The sequence below is a fragment of the Poecile atricapillus genome, chromosome W (assembly GCF_030490865.1).
Source record: "Poecile atricapillus isolate bPoeAtr1 chromosome W, bPoeAtr1.hap1, whole genome shotgun sequence".
Classification (NCBI taxonomy): domain Eukaryota; kingdom Metazoa; phylum Chordata; class Aves; order Passeriformes; family Paridae; genus Poecile; species Poecile atricapillus.
In genome coordinates, this window is record NC_081288.1 from 17,658,081 (window position 1) to 17,671,866 (window position 13,786).

Sequence of the window (13,786 nt, forward strand, 5' to 3'; positions counted from 1 at the left end):
GTGGTGATTTATCTACTCTCACTATTTGTACTGGATTTAAAAGGGAGTGCCTCATTCTTAAACTAATTGCCTGTCATTTATTCCAGGGGAAATACTTCTACAAGGATAAGGGGCTAAAGGCCAACTTTTCAAAGGCATGTAGGCACCTTAGGATGAAGAGAGGCACTAGGAAAGCACCGAGGCAGCTGAGCCGTTTCTGAAAAATTCTGTGGGTGTTTGGCTATGCCTTTAGGTGCCCAAATATCTTCAATCTGTTCCTAAGACTTTTTTCTGTGTCCAGAAGAGAGGTTTCCAGAGCAGCTGTGACAGAGGATTCCTGAGAGAGGCATGGGGAGCACAGAAGTTGCTCCCCTTTCTCTTATCCCAGGATGTGATTAAACTGAGCTGGGTGGGAAATGCAAGGGAGCCTCTGAAGTATCCTTTGTAGGAAATGCAACTTGAATCCTGGGCTTTAAATGATGTCACTCTCTGTAGGAGAGAGTAGGAATTACTCTCTGAGGTGTTGGAGGGTGTCACATCCATGTGGAACACACAGCACTACAATGAGAAGTGCAGAGAGCATCCAAGGCTTGCAGGCTGACCCTGTTCCACCTACAGACACTTTTTCTTGGAGGTTCCATGATGGTGCCAGAGGGTTCCTCAATGCACCCGAGCTGGTGAATGGCTGTTTCTACCTCCACCAGTGTGATGTGACACTGGAGGTTCCCCACCAAGTGCAAAGCCATTGCTTGCAGTGAAATTCAAATGCTTGCTGGAGGGTACAATGGGAAAATGTGTTTGTGTACAAGTCCTGTCTCACTTGCTCCCTGCCTTCCTGCTCATTCACACAGCAGTGCTCTAAGAAAGGTTTCTTGTCCTGGTCACATTCCTTTTTGCTTTCTCTCGTTTCTGTGTGGATTCACTTCTTTTCTTGCAAGGACTTCTTTCCATATTTCATCATATGTCCTCTTCTGAGTCTCCTTTCCTTCTCCCTCAGTAATTAGCTTCAATCTGTGTGCTGCTGCTGTACAATGCCTTAACTTTCCTCACTTCATCCTTCATCCCATTTCTCATTTCTGTGGTTCTCTTGTGCTCCTTCCCCTCTCCCCTCCCCAACTTTCCTCAGGTTCCTCCAGATTTTTAGCTCTTTTTTATTTTTTTTCTTCCTACCCTCTGTCTCTCTTTAAAAATTTAATTGGCATGCTTTCTTCAAGCTGTCTTAGAAAGCCTTATTTTTTTTTTCTTCTCTCTTTTCAGCTTCTTTCCTGAATTGCAGTCACACCAGTTCTGCTTTCCTGACTGCAGAGTCACAGCAGCTGTGGTGCAGCAGAGTGTCTGAAAAGAAAATGCTAATGGAGTTTTTTATAGTGTACAGTAAAAGGCTTCGATTAAAAAAATAATAATGCTACACCTCAATGCGACCTCAAACCCAGACTATTCCTGCTTGAGAGTTTCTTTCTAGAGCCTGTAGCAGTAGAGCAGAATCCATAAGCTCATGTGCCATCTCCCTGCCTGTCATAACCACAGGCAAAGCTGGATTAGTAATTTCCTTTAGAGGAAAGCAAAGAAGATGTATCTGTGTAATGGCATCTCTCCTGTGCCTGATAACAAGATCACAAAGAGTGTGCAAGGCAGTTTTATGGACATCCTGCCAATATGTCAAGTACTGATTGTACATACAAGCATCTCATCAGACACTTCAGAACTCACTGGTTCTGCAAACATTTCTCCATGAGAGTTCATTAAAATCCATACAAGAATTTGCTCCAGTCATACAAATGTCCCCCTCATGTCAGCTTTCTGTGAGCATTCACAGTTTATTTATCACCAACAATGGGTCTATACACATTTCAGCCTTGGATGGGTCAGTATTTCCACATATGGATTCTGGAGTTCATGGTCATCCAGCTCAGAACAAGGAATACCTCACAGACTCAGCTACACCAAAACAAATGTTTTCCTCTAGAAGAGAGAGAAATCTGTTTAAAATAATGCAATATTATGTAAATTCTGAATAATTCTCTTCAGTGCTGAATATTTTTGTAGAGTAGTAAGAATCTGATCAGTTGCTGGCAGAAATTTTGTAAGAGGTAAAATACAATAAAGTAAATGGTTTCTTTCAAATTACTTATCCATAGAGCTACTTAAAAAGAGATCTTTATAACCTAAGGCAGCCCTCAAGGCTTAGCTCATCATTTCCTCTGGTTTGATCCCTGTTAAAGTGGAGTCCCAGTGGGGTCTTCTAGGACACCACTGAGCTTCCATCTGCTGGCCGCCCTGTCCCACCCCAATGTCTCTCATGCCCACAGCGATTTTAACCTGCTCTTCTCACGCTCGGAGTTCCCTGACTTGAGGAGGATTTGGTGGGCTGTGACAAGTGGAAAACCGGTGCCAAGCCACAGAAATGGAGACTCAGAGTGACTGAACTGGCGGGACACGAACGATGGGAAGGGATCTGTGCTGACCTGCTCCGTCCCATGGACTGAATGCAGGAACACCACCTTCCTTTGTGCAGTGCTCTGGGAGGCCAAGGTGGAAAAGGCTCTAATGGAATTCCTGCAGGGACAGTTTTCACTGGCTCAGTGGGAGCTGTTTGCACACAGACGCCACGGAGTAAGCTGCTAGGTGTTTATTAACTTAGCTTGCAAGAGGAGGGGAAGGGCAGAGGAAAACCGCTGAGGGGAAAATGCCGGTTAAAAAGACAGACCACCACCCCCTGCTGTCCACCGGAGCTGGGGGAGCTGAGCCTGAGCGAGGTCCTTGTAACCTGTCTGGTAAGTTTTAAAGGATGTTTTCCCTCTCTCTAACTGGCTGGTGCGTATGTGTGTTAGGAAACAGCAATTAAAAGATTCAGCCAAGGGCTTAACCCTTGACTGTTTCTGTTTCACACCCCATTTAGTGACAGGCCCTGCGCCGGGGGCTCAGGGGGCACTGTGGGGGGCATTGTGGCGCCTGCCGGACACCTCGCCCGCCCTGAGGTGCGGCCTTGCCTTCTGTGGCATTCGGTGGCACGCAAGGAGAGTGATCCTTTGGGATGAATAAGAGCCCTTGGACTGTCGTTTAGGGCATCCAGCCGCTCTGTGTTCTTTGTCAGGGCCAAACAAGCTCCATATCATTACGCTGGCATTCGCTTGCCCAGTCTCATTATTAGGTGCATTAGCTGTGGGAACTAAATCCATGACAAAAAAAAAAAAAAAAAAAAAAAAAAAAAAAAAAAAAAGAGGGGGTGGAATTGACTCACACAAAAAAAGGCTTTCCCAGCTCGGGCTAACAACTTGTGCCTATTAACTAAAAACGATCATTAGAAAATTCCCTGCAGACTTAAAGCTTCAGCAGAAGCTCGTTTCACGTATGCACTTGCCTTGTTACATGAACACATAACCAGCCTTAAAGAAACATACCCACCCACACTTGGATTGGGATTGGGAAAGGGGTTTCCAGGCAGGCACTCCACTGCCTTTAAAATACGTCTTTCTCTCTGATTCTCCCAGCAATACTGCTTAAAAAATACTGTGCCAGTAGGAGGTAATAAATCTATAGCCTTAAAAGGGGAAGGATATTAGAGGACAACCATGTCAGGTTGGGATGGTCATTGAAAAAAGAAAACAAGTGGTTGCATGTGAAAGGAAAGGTGTGGTAATGTTTTAACAAACAATTCCATGGGTGAAGATTAGCGTCTTTGAAATGGGTCCTAATGTGTCTACCAACTTCAAGCCACAGGTTTGTTACAGAACTGGACAGTTTGACTCCTGAAGCAGACCAATGGGACCACACAAGCCTGAGTTTCTGAACTTCGGGTAAAAGGATGGGTTCAAAGGTGGGTATGTAGCAGGCAGTTTGGAAAGGCTGTACCTTCCTAGTACCTCAGCCAGTGGGGAAAGGAGGAGGGCAACATGCAGCTGGAAGTTCAGGATAAAAGGAGGCTGCGCCCTCCAAAACCCAAGAGAAAACCCCACAGGTGTGTGCCCCAGTGGACTCTCTCCCTTTATTCAAATAAAGTTACAGGACTCCTCTGTCTCCTTTATGGATGCCAGCTTTTCATAGCATGATTTTCCATACACATGGAACTTTATCTTTTTATATTATAGTGACCTTTTATACAGATCAAACCACAGAAAAAATTAATTGGAGATCAGGTCACCATGAACTGCATGAAGATAGTTCTCTATAAACAGCAAACTGTCTCTGTAGACATAAATGGAATCTTGCCTGGCAGCTTCACTGTAATTGCAACAAGCTGTGAGGCAACAGGTAGATCCATGGGGATCTCCAAGCTGCTCAGGAGCCATGGGAGTTTTCCATTGGATGGGAATATGCAGATATGTCAACTCAGATGTTCTGGTTACTTTGGCTTTTGGTGGTCCTTGTGCTTTTGGCTCTGGGAAAGCTGGTCCCTGGAACATGGTTGGTTGGTTGGTTGGTTGGTTGGTTGGTTTTTCTGGGATTTTTGTGGGTCCCACTTCCAGTGGTCCATGGCTTTCAAAGGCAAAAAATATTTCCCAGCTAAGCACAGAATCTGCTATTTGGTCAGTGGCTCAATTCACAGGCTTCTGATTAAAAGTTTTTCCTCCCAGAAGATGCTTTCTTTCTTTCTTAGCATTTCCTAATGCTAAGAATTTTTTAGGTTGTATGATAGTCTTTCTAGGAAATTATGAACTTTCCAGTTTCTCAGTCATGTGAAGATAAGCAAGACACATCTCTGGAGATTACAGGGGGCAATATTTTCCTGACAGCAAAAACAAATGCACAAGCCTTTCCCACCCTCAATGAATGCACAGTGATTCTCTTCTGGTTACCAAGCATCAGAAGCAGGTCCCTAAATTCAGTTGAATTAAACTAGTGATAAATAGCCATGGCTTAGCTATTTCCTCTCCTGAATGCCTAAGACTGACTGGTGTGATGGAGCAGGCAGCTATGGCTGGGAGTTGAATGATGCTTCCCATGGGAAGATAATCTGAGAACCAACAGGATGGGCAGGGTCGTGTCTCACCAACCAGGGTGCAGCCCTGCAGCACCTGAATGCCAAAGTGTCACAGGACCTGAGTGCCAGTAAGCAGGAGCAGCCATCTGATCAGTGATGGCCAGGAAAATTTGGAGAAATGAGGCAGGACCCTGATGTGGATCAGTGAGGTGCATGGCCAGACACAGGTACAGCTGCTTTGTAGCTCATGCAAGCATCAACGCTGAGGGCCTTAAGGGTGGCTCCAAAGGGAAGAGGAGAGTCTCCCAGTGAGGCTTTTCCCAGCTCCTTCCCAGCAGTCAGATCCAAGGTCACACAGCTGCACCACAGCTGGGCTAGGCTGGGGCGCAGGCAACTGAACCCCAGGGGTGTGCACTGCGGTCAAGCAAGCAGCTGGATGGGTGCAGAGGCAACACTGTTCTGCTGCTCCCACAGCCCTTCACTGGAAATGGTGGAATGGACACAAGGAACCCATTCTATCTCCCAGGCAGCTTCAGCAATGCTTTGCTTGCCCAGTTTATCCTCTCAGACCAAGGCTTTATGATTGGAAGCAGCCACCCCTGTAGATACTCTGGGCTGAGCAAGCCCTTGGCTTCCTACGCTGGCATTCTTTCCTGGTGCTCCATTTGCCCACCCAGGCTGTGAAAAGTCTACCTCACAAGGCTGCTCCATCCATATGGCAGCCTAAGGTCATGCTCATGTATGGCTGTGCAACCAAAATGCAGGGATGCCAAAAGCAGACTCTGTGATCTGCTTCCCTTTGGCTCATCCCTACCCCCTGTGGAGACCAATCATGGCATGCACCTGGAATAGATGCAGATTTAGGGAACTACTTGAGCAAGAGTCTTGCATAGATCTCATTCAAACACACGTCAGCAGTTTTTGCTCTAATCCCACTTCTCTTCAGTGCTCCTGAATGATGGCCACAATGCCAGCAAGCATAGTCTTAGCAGAAGGTTTATCTCTTACCATTTCCCCCTTGAGGGCACTTTTTTTCCCAGATAAAAGTGTCTTTGGATCTGTCAGGCTGAAAGAAGAACTCCATAGTGCTCTGAACTCCTCACGGAACAGATGGCAGGGAATGAGCAGCCTCGGTGCCCATTCAACACATTAGAGGCTGGGATATTTAATGAACTCCTGTGCTGCTTCTTTATGAGGTATCAGATCACAAACTACACATTCTTGTCTCTCCCAGCAAAGCAGCAGAGCCAAACTCCGCTCAGAGCAGTGCTCAGCTTTGGGAGAAGTTAACAAGCAAGTTTTTGAGCATTTTGGGCTTTTCACTGTCCCTGGAGTCCAGCACTATTTGGTGTTGGGGTATTTGGTAGATTAAAGACCACACGGGTTAATTTCAATCAAACTGAAAAACAGAGATGTCTGGCACTGACAAAACAAGATAACATCCAAAACTGACCAGAACTTAAGAGACCAAGTGACATGGACAGAACCCAAACAGACCTGCTCACCTTTCCCCTCACACCAGCAGCTCATGCGTCCTACAAAAGAAATTTAATATTTTGAAAAAAAGCAGCAGCAGCTAGGATATGTGTGCCATAAGGCCTTTCTAAGATGCCAAAACAAGCAACTTGTGGAGATTTAAAAAAGGAAAAAAGTCTGCTGTTATAAACTTGCATTACACTGTTATTTCATCCTGATTGTTGCAAGCATCTTTTGGGTCTGCTGATATTAAAAATTATGATCTGTTAAAACATGTTGATTTCAGATACAGCTTGTCAAAGCACTTATGTTTTGTTTTGTTTTTTCTGGGAAGGATATTTTCCCATCTTAGTCTGGGAAAAAGTGAGAAGTTTCGTATCCCAAACATATAATTTTGTAAGAAGCTTTTGCATAAAAAAAATCCTTCTTGAATGAAAAAGACAGAATGAGCTGTTTTTGCTATGGGAATAACAACAACTAACCAAGATGCAAAATATTCAATAATACAGACATTTTCAGGTGTATTGCCTTCTTTTTACTAATCTGCTACTAGCACAATGTAATACACACAAATCTTCCTGCAGGAGTTGTTTTTGATGGAGCACAGGATGATCTGATGAGTCTTGCTGCCTGTCCTTGGCTAAAAGTTTTGCCCTCTCAGCATCAGTACCTGAGGAAAACGAAAGGTGTTCTTATTTTTGTCAAGTTCCACCAGTTCTAACAGGTCCCAGCCAGTAATTTGGGAGTTCCTCAGAATTTTACTACATCAAGTTCTTTATATGATGGCCCAATGTATCAAGGTGAATGAAATCACAATCAGAGGAGTGTGTTTACATGGGCTTATTATAGATGTTATAAAAACCTTTAGGCATTCCTCCCTCTGATCACTTGGTCATAAATTAGGTACTCCCAAACCATGGGATGCCAAATGACAAATCCTTTTGGATGCTGCATTGATCCCAGGGCACAAAAAGTTTGTGGAGTTTCTAGATCAAGCTGTTTTGACCATTTCTATGGGTCTTTTGGTTGTTTGGGGTTTTTCTATATGCGCGTACTAGAAAATTAAATAACTTTGCTTTTTTTTTTTTTTTTCCAAAGAAAAATTATGTTTTCTGTATGATTCTGCATTATTGCAGAAAATAGCCTGTAAGAATAATTTCTTGAGCTATCCTTCTCTTCATGTTCTGAGCCTCAAGTGACCTGCTGAGAGAGACAGCTGTTTCAGATGAAGAAAACTTCTTCCAGAATGTGATTAAAAAACATGATTTGAGTGTTACATCTAGTAGGATAACTGAGATAAATAATTTAATTGATTAACCTTCATTCAATTGACTTGCAAGTGGTGATCATGTAAACTCATGAAATTTCAGCTTTTGTTGAGTAATATTTTTCTCAGTGGTGTCAATTTTTTCTTAGGTGTGGAGTGGAATCCTTGTTTCCTGAGTAGCCCTGGAAATTATCTCATCGCCCTATTTAAAATTTATTTGTGTTGCTTTTGTGATCCATACACATATCTCAGTGATCAACATAAATATTTTGCTGCACATATTTGAACTTCCAGCCAGTTTACTGGAAAAATGTCATCAGAGCTAATGTCCCTGTTCCCTGAGGAATGTAAATTCTGCAGTTAGGTTTCTAAAGCAAATCACAAATGTTCATTCTAGCCACTTCACAGAACTGTTCTGCAGGATTTGGGTAGAATTTACCCTGAAGCAGAAAAGCTTTTCCATAAAAAGTTCACTGTGCTGTTTGCTGTGAAGACCAAGCATGATCAAGATGGAGAAGTGGGGTTGATGTTCTGAAAACAGTGAATGAGAATTTGCTGAAAAATTACAGCAATTTTCCTGAAACCACAGATACCATGGAATCATGGAGTGGTTTTGGTTGGAAGGGACCTTTAAGGATCATCAAGTTCCAACCCCCTACCATGGGCAGGGACACCTGCTACTGTCCCAGGTTGCTCAGAGCCACATCCAGCCTGGCCTTGGACACTTCCAGGGATGGGGCAGTCACAGCTTCTAGAGAATTGATTTCCAAATGCCAATTGCAATAGGCATTGAACAATAAATAACAGTGACAATAATTGCTGTTAATATTAGTCCAACTAATATAATTACACAGGATATTTTTTTTTTTTAATTGTTTTTCATTATGTGAGCCACTGATTTTTGCCTCCAGTTCAAAACTTGATCTAATTCCAGGAATGCCTCAAAACATTCACTATATCTTTTCTGCTGGGAAAAAAAAAAAAACTCTCAACTTACTGTTAGCTCTCTGCTCCAAAAATAAAATGTACAGTACGTAACAAATTTGGTCTGACAGCATTTTCCCAGCTGGAAGGATGGAACTTCTTAATTGGTGTATAAATAAATAGTGGTTTGATCCTGCTCTTAAATATATATTAAAAAAAGAATTTTGGCCTTGCCTCTAGTATGCATAGGAACAGTTCTTCCTTTCTAACAGAAACAGTAAAAGAAAAGGACTCTTCACTGAGCCAAATTTAAAAACTAAGTATAAAGTCTAAACATGCTGAAATAAAGTCCTGCTGCTGCTGTTGAGGAAGGCCCATGAAGCTCCCTGTGTCTCTTGACATGTGGTTTCCATACCACTTTATTTCATAAATCATCATTTCTAATTGCTTTAAAGTTTGACATGAGAACCTAAAGTGTTATTGAATCATCAAATAAATAGCTGTTTAGCAAGAAGATGTTCCTATGAATTGAGGTTTACCTTGTGTTTTCAGGGTAAAGGAAGTGATAATTTTGATGGGGAGTTCATTCAGAATAACTGTGTGGTTTTAACTTTTTCTACTTGGCAGTAAATTGAAACTAAATGTAGACACCAATCTGCAAATCCAGAAACTAGAAGAGGGGCGAGCACGTTGGTCCAAACCTATAAAATATGTTAATTTGCTCCTCAGGTGCAATATGAGGCATCCTGAGGCTCTGAAATAGTCATTCCTAGTGTACCTGAACACTCCAGGTGCGTTGCTTGGTTGAAGTTCCCTTGGCACTGGAGTTTTTACAGTAGGAGACATGCAGCAAATGCCCCTATCCTGAAGCTTCTCACCCCAGCTCATGTCAGCTCTGAGTCCAAACCAGAATGATCCTCAGAATCCAAGAGCCTGACCTTTCTGGGATGTGTCTTCTTTTTCCTCATAGTCAACAATTCATCTCGAGAAAGGAGAAGGTCTGTTTGGGGAAAAGTGGGAGAAATCTAAAACACATCTCCTAGCTCCTGAAAAAGGACAGCCCCATCAAAACCAGCCAGTAAACATCTTGCTTCCTGGCCCCATCTGCGTGCAGCACACACACCAGAGGATTTGAAAAGCTCTCCCTGCCAGGATATGAGATAAACGTGTCATTAGGGAACTCCCTTCTTCTGTTTCTGTGGAGCTGGCACACCTTTGATTAAAATACTTCAGTTTAAAGCACAGTGCACCAGTCTGGGCGTGTAATATTTGTACGGAGCTTAAGATGGTCCTGCCATAACACTTCTGTCTCCCCCATTGTGCAAAGTTGGACCAGAAATCTCATGAGAATGAGCTTACTCATGAGATAGCTGCTAATTCTGGCTTCCAGTTATGCTGTAAATAGTATGAGAACTGCCTTTCTAGCAGTTTTAGGGAATTTGGCTCCCAGCCATTGCTAGAAAAGCCCAAGCTGTGACCTAAGTAAAAAGCACGGGGGAAAGAAAAATGTTCCAGATTTCCAGAAAGCTCGTTGCTAGTGCCAGAAGCTTGTCTTCTCCTGTATGTTCTTCTGCTCAGGTGGAATGGCCTCTGTTTGCAAAGACATACTTTTGTGAGGTCAGGAACCTTGCAGAAGGCACAGTGCTCTGTAATTGGGCACTTTGATGGCTGGATACAGCTGTTCTGTGGAGTTTTTGAGGAACAGAAAGCTATGCCAAGAGCAGCACGGCAAGCTCAGGACTCTTGTCTACAGCTCTTCAGCAATGGAGACACCTGATACTATTGCTTCTTTCTCCTCTGCCTCCTTCAGAGGTGCTGGGATGGTGCCCTTTTCTGTACCCTGTGATTCCCTGCCCTGCCAGCTACCTGCCCTGCCTCCCAGGTCTCATTTTCACTACTGCTGGGCCCAGGAACCCAAGGCTCTGCCTCATAGCAAAGCCCTTGGGCAGTTCTGTGTGCAAACAGTGTTTCAAAAAGAAGCTGGGTCTTGGCAGACAGGTGGCTTTTTTAGTTTCAAAAACCCTCTGTGCAAATAATCCCAGTACCCCAGAAAGCAATCTCTGCTTTCAAAACTAAAGGCAGAAGTCATGTGCTCTACAGGCCTAAACTTGAGTACTGAATTCTATCTCATATGCAAATTATTCTTAGCCCTGCTATCAAAAGTACTTGTAAGCATGTACCTATAAACACTCATTAGCTTTAATTTCACTGAGTACACTTGTGAGGGGGCTTGGATTACCTGAATTTGTGCACTACTATGAGTTTCTGAGGCTGACAATGTCACACAGAAATTTTTACAAGTATCAGTGATGAAAAATGGCATCATAGAATCAAAGAATATTCTGAATTGGCAAGGATCATCCAGTCCAACTCCTGGCCCTGCTGAGGACACCCCAACAGTCCCACCCTGTGCATTTCTGAGAGCACTGTCCAAATGCTCCTGGAGCTCTGGCAGCTTTGGGGCCATGGCCATTCCCTGGGGACCCTGTTCAGTGCCCCAGCACCCTCTGGGGAAAGAACCTTTTCCTGATATCCACCCTAACCATCCCCTGACACAATTCAGGGCCATTCCCTCAGGTCCTGTCCCTGGTCACACAGAGCAGAGATCAGGGCCTGTCCCTCTTCTTCCCCTCATGAGGAAGCTGCAGAACTGCTGTGAGCTCTGATCTCAGTCTGCTCTTCTCCAGCTGAACAGTACATGTAACACAGCTTTGTTTGCAGTATTAGTAGCCAAGTTATTGTGTTTCCATAATGACACTATGGTCATTTCCAAATATTTTTCAACAGATATTGAAAGCACAACAGGTGATTCAAAACTGCCAGGAAGAGATGGGTCCCTTCAGTAATTAATTAAGTAAGCAATGATTACCACAGAAACATCTTGCCTGCATCACATTGAAAAGATGGTTGCTTTCCAGGCAACTTATGAAAGGGCCTCATCACACTCACAGGAAAGAATTTCTTCCTCATATCCCACCTAAGCCTCCTCTCTGTCACTTTGGAGCCATTGTCCCTTGTCCTGTCACTCCAGGCCCTTGCCAAAAGCCTCTCTCCATTTTTCCAGTAGGTTCCCTTCAGGCACAATGAGGTCACCCCAAAACCTTCTCCAGGCAGAATTCCCTCCCTCTCCAATTGTTCCCTCAGCCTTTCCTCCCAGCAGAGCTGCTCCATCCCTCTGATGCCCTTGGTGTCCCTGCTCTGGCCTGGCTGCAGCAGCTCCCTGTCCTTCCTGTGCTGGGCCCAGGACTGGAGGCAGCCCTGCTAGGGGGGCTCAGCAGAGATGGGCAGAGGGGCAGAATCCCTTCCCTCACCTTGGTTGTGTAACTTTATCTGATTCAAATATCATTTATTAGTTTAGAGGTTTTGCCCTTGCTGGTTTGCAAATTAATTTATTCCCAATTCTAGGGTAAAACCATGTCAGCTGCCATTTGTCATTTACTATTTGTGAATGTGAATATTGTGCCCTCTTCCACCTGATACAATATCCAAACCCCCAACTCTTTAGAGTGGCTAAGTGTCTAATTGTCAGCATTTTCAATGGGGTTTCAATGCCTGTGCACTTTGGGACTGATTCAGTCATCTTCTAAAATTCAGTACTGAAATAAACATCAGTGTTGATAATAATCAATATCGCTGTTATTATTATTATTTATATAATAAATATCACTGATTGGCCTCATGCAACTCTGAGTACATGGGACCTGAGACTGGTTGTGCAGGAGCCTTTGTAAAACAAGGACTTTCAATTGAGTTTTTAGAGAACACTTGTGGAAACCTCTGTGTACATGACACACAACCTCAAAACAATTTTCCAGTGACTTGTGTTGAGGAATGTTATGTACTGATATTTCTCACTGTATTTACTTTTCAAGTTCTTCATGTTGCAGCAAGTAACACACACACACACACACACACACACACACACACAATGTCTTTGCAAACATCTGTGGGGACACCAAATATGCAAATTGTAGCCACAACAAATTCTTCCTGAACAGCCAAGAAGCTGAAACACATTTTCATAAAACCTTTGTTAAATGGTGAAAATATCAGCAGTCACTGAAGCCCTTTTAGTCAGCTTGTATCCCCAGAAGGGCTGAATCATATGGAGGGTTTCAGTGCCCATCAGGACGTCCTCTACAGGACCAGATGCTCCTTCTCCTTCTCTGCAAGACTCTTGTGAGTAAAAAATGTGGCAGAATTGAGTAATGTCTAGTTATTTGCATGAGCAGTCATCAGATGTTGGGCACATTCAGGAATGTTCATGAATTCCATTGCTGCAGTATCCAAGCATCTCCCAGGTGTTTTACGCATCGCTTCTTCCTTAAGCTCCGTGTAACAGGGATCTAACCATCCCATTTTCCAGGTCCAGCACCTGAGCACAGGCATAATGCCAAAGTTCTGCAAGAGCATAAAGGGGCAGAGGGACATCTAGTGGGATCTCTACTCTCTCTGCATTTGCAGGCCACCAGAAATCTCCTCATAGGGTTCACCTCACCTGTGACACATCTTCAGAGCAGCACCCAGATCCTTCACTTCATGAGGATGTTAGGGCTGGACTGTGATTCAGGCTATGTATCTTGTGTTTATACTTTCTGAAGATTCACAGCCTGCTCTGAGTAAAGGCAAGAGCAGTGACTAATCTGATTTCTCTCAGAGATCACCTTGACAGACTTTCAGCAGCAGTGAGGTTGAAGGCATTTTGAAGGTTATCTTCATAAAAAAAGGACTGGCAACTTACACTGGAAAAAACCAAAAGTGTGATTAGCAACTTCTTTCTTGACACTACTGATGGCTGAGTGATTACAATGCACTATATTGCCCTTCTCAGCTGGTGTAGAACAACAGTTTCATCCAATGAAGGCAAAAGGCTACGAGAATTTACATTAGCCAGGGCTCTGAGACTAAACTACTGTGTCCATGCATCCAGTTTGCAAGCTCGTCATTTCCTACAAGTGTCCTCAAGTTGTTTGTGCCAAAAGAGCAGTATTTCTTGCTGGCCAACATAAGAAACCCTTCTAGTCACTGAACTTGTCTTTGGACAAGTTTTCATGGAAACTGGCTTTTTAGGGAAACAATACCTGAACCCGAGGAGAATTCAGCCAGGTTGCAGGTACAGTGCAGCATGTTTCTGAAAGCCCAAGACATCTCCACCATCCTACAGGGGCTGTCATTTGTTTACATGGCTGTAGGACACCAAGGATGAGCAAGGTGTGTGT

At 43.8% G+C, this 13,786-nt stretch overlaps 1 long non-coding RNA gene across 1 annotated transcript; it reads left to right on the forward strand.

The window, feature by feature from the left end:
* Window positions 1–2,634: 2,634 nt before the first annotated feature.
* Window positions 2,635–10,084, forward strand: LOC131592493 (uncharacterized). The gene is made up of 3 exons (XR_009280630.1): window positions 2,635–2,753; window positions 3,694–3,796; window positions 7,793–10,084. It is a non-coding gene; the product is annotated as an uncharacterized LOC131592493 (long non-coding RNA).
* Window positions 10,085–13,786: the final 3,702 nt, after the last annotated feature.